Source organism: Mobula hypostoma, chromosome 2, assembly GCF_963921235.1.
Source record: "Mobula hypostoma chromosome 2, sMobHyp1.1, whole genome shotgun sequence".
Classification (NCBI taxonomy): domain Eukaryota; kingdom Metazoa; phylum Chordata; class Chondrichthyes; order Myliobatiformes; family Myliobatidae; genus Mobula; species Mobula hypostoma.
Genome location: NC_086098.1, coordinates 78446349 through 78452123, shown reverse-complemented (window position 1 = coordinate 78452123; position 5775 = coordinate 78446349). Strand labels below are relative to the sequence as shown.

General features: G+C 40.5%; 1 pseudogene; it reads left to right on the top strand.

Moving 5' to 3' along the window:
- The first annotated feature begins 738 nt into the window (after window positions 1-738).
- Window positions 739-3258, top strand: LOC134357265 (ATP-binding cassette sub-family D member 2-like; annotated as a pseudogene).
- Window positions 3259-5775: the final 2517 nt, after the last annotated feature.

Below are 5775 nucleotides of genomic sequence, written 5' to 3'. Positions count from 1 at the left end.
CGTTTCTCTTTCACCAATCAACTTTGCCACTCTTTACTTCATCCCTCCCCCTCCCAATTTCACCTATCACCTTGTGTTTCTCTCTCCCCTCCCTCTAACTTTCAAATCTACTCCTCAGCTTTTTTTCTCCAGTCCTGCCAAAGGGTTTCAGTCCTAAACGTCAACAGTACTTTTTTCCATAGATGCTGTCTGGCCTGCTGAGTTCCTCCAGCATTTTGTGTGCGTACTTTTCCATGAGCGTTGTGTAGTCATCCTTGATCTGTGAAGCCACTGTGGAAACTCCTTTCACCAGTTTGAGCTTTTCACATGAACTCAGACCTAATACTAGCTGTGCTCTCTTTTCTACAATTAATAGCTGTGACTTCAGGCGCTGCCCCTTGTGCTTGAAGGTCACTATATAGCCCCCTTTTTACTGGAACATTCTCTCTTAGTGTATCCTGTCACTTTTAACTTCACTGGGTAAATCTTGCTCTTTACTGTGAGTCTTGTAGTCATCTGTAGATAATAGGCTCATGTGGGCTCCGGTGTCAAGCTTGAATGGAATTCTGACTCATTTGCAGTCACTGAAATGCAGAAGAAATTGCTTTTTACAGGGGACATGGGGTGGAGATGAATCAGCTCCAGAAAAGTTACAAGTCACTTGCTGCCCAGATGGATCTTATTTTGTCGAAAAGATTATGGTATATAATGTTGAAATAATTTCTAATGAAGTATGTGTGGAGTGTAAGCAGATTAGTGATGGTGGTGGTGCCCATTAATACAGCAACAGGTTTTGCAGACAATAAGTTGGAAGAATTTGAAATGGATTCCACTACAGTAACAAAATATGGCTTAAATAATGCAAGTTTTTTGGAACAGAAAGGTCAAGTTATCGACGTTGATGTGGGAATCATATGTGAAAGTGTTACCCCAAATGGAGGTGGTGTTGCTTCCAGGTTAAACTTTAAGGTTGCTGAAGGTATGCATCTGTATATTACTGGTCTGAAGGGATGTGGAAAAAATTTTATTCAGGATATTGAGTAGTCTTTGTCCAGTGTATGGAGGGGTATTGTATAAACCTCCTCCACAGCATATATTCTACATTCCCCAGAGGCCTTACATGTCTGTGGGGACCCTGAGAGATCAGGTAAGCTATCTAGATTCTGTGGAAGATATACATGAGAGAGGAAATACAGATCTGGATCTGGAGCATATTCTAGATATTGTTCACTGGAATCATATAGTACAGAGAGAGGGAAGGATGGGATGAATTTACTGACTGGATGGATGTCTTGACTGGGGGTGAGAAACGAAGAATGGGGATGGCATGAATGTTTTATCACAAACCAAAATATGCATTGTTAGATTACTGCATGAGTGTTGTGATTGTTGATGTTGAGGGCAAGATACTTCAGACTGCAAAAAATTTGGAGATCTTCTTGTTGTTAATTACACATAGGCCACCTCTCTGGAATGATTGGATACTGCCATTTGACTCTCATTGGCTGAGAGAAATCAAAGACTTGAATCTCAACTGGCTGGAGTCCCTCAGAGACAACAGAGATTGAATGAAATGTGCAAGATTTTGGGAGAAGTCTGTGCTCAGAGCTACTGGAAAAAAATTAAAAATGCAGAGCAGATTCCATGGGCCAAATGGCCAAATTCTGCCCCTGTACCTTATGGTCAATGTCTTATGAAACAACTCAATATGCTCTTCCAGAACCAGCAGTCTGTAGAGAATCTACAAAGAATTCCTTCATTTCTTCATCAGCCATGTGCACCTTTCTCTTGGTAGCTCCAGCTTTACAGCACTTTGCAAAATGATTTTTCTTCCCCCAATTATTGCAGGATTTTCCATAAGCAAGACATATTTTAGAATGTGACTACCTCCACATTTGCTGCATTTTCTGTTTACGTCTTTCTCTTTGCTTTGCTGTTGCTTTGGGAAATGCCCTGTGCACCGCTCCTCTGCTTTCACAGCATACACTGTTGTATCTGCACTGTGCAGCTCCTTAGCCTGTGCTCGTGTAGTCTCTGCTGCCTTACACATATTCACAGCTTTTTCTAGCATCAAACCTTTTCCACGCAGTAGTCTTTCTCTAAATCCAATGTTTGGAATTCCACAAACTGTTATGTCTCTAACTAGTGAGTTTCTCAAATCGACATATTCACAGGACTTGCTCAGTGTGTGAAGCTCAGCTAAGTATTGCCAAAGCTAATATCATGTTTCTGGTCATAGGTAAAAAAAAAGCTTATATCTCTCAAATGTGATGTTTTTCTTTTGGACAAGATATTCCTCAAATTTTGTCATCAGAGTGTTCAACATAAAAGCTGTTTCATCAATTTGACTGCTGTTATAAGCATCTTCACCAATTACATGCAGAGAAATAGATGCTTTCAATTTTTCATTGGTCCCTCCCACTCTGCTAGCACTTAATTATATATTGAATCGCAGTTTGTTGCATTTCCAGTTATCAGTTAGATTGACGGTAAACTGCATAGGTGCGGGACGACTTAGTTTATCCATGACGGGAACTCTTGGCCTCTCACCTGGATTTCTCTTGGTGAATCTGGTGACTGCTGAACTTCAGGAACAATGTACTCTCTCGCCTCACCGGCCAGCTTCTCTCTGCTGTAACTCGCGTCCAACCTCACTTGCTGCCGGCACCTTTCATACCCATGCAGTTTCTTAGTCATACGCAGTATTCATTTACTCCTGGTGTTCAGATTTCATGCTGTCTTTTGATACCATGTTATTTGTACCTAAATAAAGGCAAACTTGGCACAGGTTTATGTTAGATCATTTTGCTCAACCCTATGTGCACACAACAAGATCACCACCATAGCTTTCAGTTCCGGGTAAACCCCTCGCATTGCCCTCTGGGAACTGAAGTTCTTTATTATGCACACGTACTAACACAAATAGCACTGTGTTAACCACTACACTACCACGTGCCCTACTTCTCTTTCTATATCAGTGTTCGTAGCTTTCTTTCCTCAGCTGCTGGTTTATATAATTGCACATCGCCCTTCTCGTTCGCTGCTTAGCCGTGATGTCATTAATCAAGCATCAACATATTCTGTCAGTGCTCAACTGAACAGCTAAAATGGATATTTCTGAATTTCAAGTATAATCTGTTTCTCCCCTTATTTACCTCTAGCCTCCAATTAGTTTATTAGCTGTAATTAATCTTGTGTCTCTTAACCCAGCTCTTAACAGGGGAACTGAAAGATCTAATAGAACTCATGTACACAGGATATGGGGTCATTGCTAATTAAAAAAGTGGCATTTTTTACCTCACACATTTACACTGGGGAGGTCAGTTCTTCCAAGACTCTGACTGTGTAATAATTGCTCTGCATTTTTTGTAAAACTATTACATGGGCTGTAATTAACTTGAAACAAAATCATGCCATGTGCAATGTCAACATTAAAATGTTTCCTAATTTGCTTCAGTTTAAACTTTAGCCATCATCAATGGAGTTGTTCTGAGTTTAACTTCAGGTGTTCCTGTTCTCAGCTGTCAGACTGACTATAACAGCATGACAAGCAATAAATACCGCCACTTTGTTACAATTAACATAGCGGTTTAGTTTTGTCTATAAGACATAGGAGCAGAATTAGGCCATTTGGACAGAGATATGGGGAATGATTAAGAGGATGGGAGGAGATAGAAGGGAATGGGAATATCCAGTAATGATATCTGAGGTGGAAACTGCAGTCTCCAGTAGGGATAAGGCTGAGGTCATGGCCAAGTCATTTGTACTGATACACAGTTCAGAAAATTTGTCTGAAGAAAGGAGAAGAGGGAAAGAATAATGAACCAACACCCGGGTGTGTTAAGCAGGAGGGAAGGAACAGATGATATAATTGATGATCCATTTACATTAGCAGAAATGGTGAGAGCAATAAAGAGATCGAGACCAACCTCCCCAGGGAAAGATCAGCTATGCTCTGTGATGCTAAAAAATCTAGGAGAAGGAGCGCTCTTGAAGTTGCTGCATTTTTATAACAGAGTGTGGGAGGAGGGAAGATTACCAAGTGCATGGAAAGAAGCAGTAGTAATTCCAATAAGGAAGCCTGGCAAGGATGTGTCAAAACCCACTAGCTACAGACCAATTGCATTAACATCAAGTATATGTAAGATAATGGAAAGGATGATAACAGAAAGGTTATCATATGAGCTTGAGAAAAGGGGAATGCTGGCAAGTTATCAGAGTGGTTTTAGAAAGGGAAGGAATTCCATGGACTCAGTGATTATGTTAGAGACTGAAATAAGGAAGGCCCAGGCAAATAGAGAGTCAGTAGTGGCAGTGTTCTTTGACATTGAAAAAGCCTATGATATGATGTGGAAGGAAGGATTATTAATTAAACTGCACAAGATGGGGGTTGGTGGGAGAGTTTTTAATTGGATTAAAAATTTTTTGTTTGGTAGAAAAATTCAAGTTCCGATTGGATCAGAATTATCAAAACAGTACATAGTGGAAAATGGCACACCTCAAGGTAGTGTGATTAGCCCGTTACTTTTCATGATTATGATCAATGATGTCTTCACAAAGGTACCAGTGGATATAGGTAGGTCACTGTTTGCGGATGATGGGGCCTTGTGGAAAAGAGGCAGGAACATGGACCATATAATCAGGAAACTACAAGAAGCAATTGATGAAGTGGTGGAGTGGGGTTATGATTGGGGATGTAGATTTTCAGTAGATAAAACTCAAACTGTATTTTTTACCAGGAAAAGGGTTGAGGTAGGGAAGAAGTTAAGGATGTATGGGGTTGAATTAGAAAGGGTTGCATCATTTAAATTTCTGGGAGTTATATTTGATTCACGATAACATGGGCAGACCATATCAGGAAAGTTGAGGAGAAATGTAAAAAAGTAATAAATGTGATGAGATGTTTGAATGGTGGGGAATGGGGAGCAAGTTGTTCAGCTTTGAAGAGAATGTATGTGGCTTTAGTAAGATCTGTATTGGATTATGGAAATATAGTATATGGATCAGCAGCTAGGTCTCTTATAAGGAAACTGGATGTGATTCAGGCTCAGGCCTTGAGAGTGTGCAGTGGGGCTTTTAAAACGTCACCAGTGTCAGCCCTACAGGTAGAAATGGGAATAATGCCTTTGGAACTAAGAAGGATGCAACTGATGGCAAACTACTGGGCTAACTTGCAGGGGCACAATGATTCTCACCCTACTAAAGGAGTGTTGCAGGAGTGCTGGGAAAATGGGAGGTTTCAGAGGGATACCTTTAGTCGGGTAGGGAATAATATCGCGAAAGAATGTGGAGTATTTGATCTGAGGATAAGTCCTTCAGTAGTTTACCCGGTTGTAGCTCCATGGCAGCTTGTATGGCCTGACATAGACTGGCATTTGTTAGAGGTAAAAAGGAAAGAAAGATATAAAACAGATTTGGTAAATGCATTTAACTGTCATGTGATGGAAAAGTATAGTGATTATACTCACATTTATACGGATGGTGCGAAGGAACCTGAAACAGGAGTGACAGAGTTTGGGGTGGTAATACCAGCAAAAGAAATTGGAATCAGCAGAAGAACATCTAATAAGTTAGGGGTGTTTACAGTGGTGATGCTGGCAGTGTTGGTTGCGTTGCAATGGGTGCAGAAAGCCAGACAAGCCAAAGCATTGATATGTTCAGATTCATCCTCAGTTCTAGCAAGTTTAAGGTCTTTTCAGGTTTAAGTTTAAGGTTTAAGGTTAATTCAGAAACAAAGGTTCTGAACTTAAAGAGGGGTAACTTTGAAGGTATGAGATGTGAATTAGCGAAGATAGA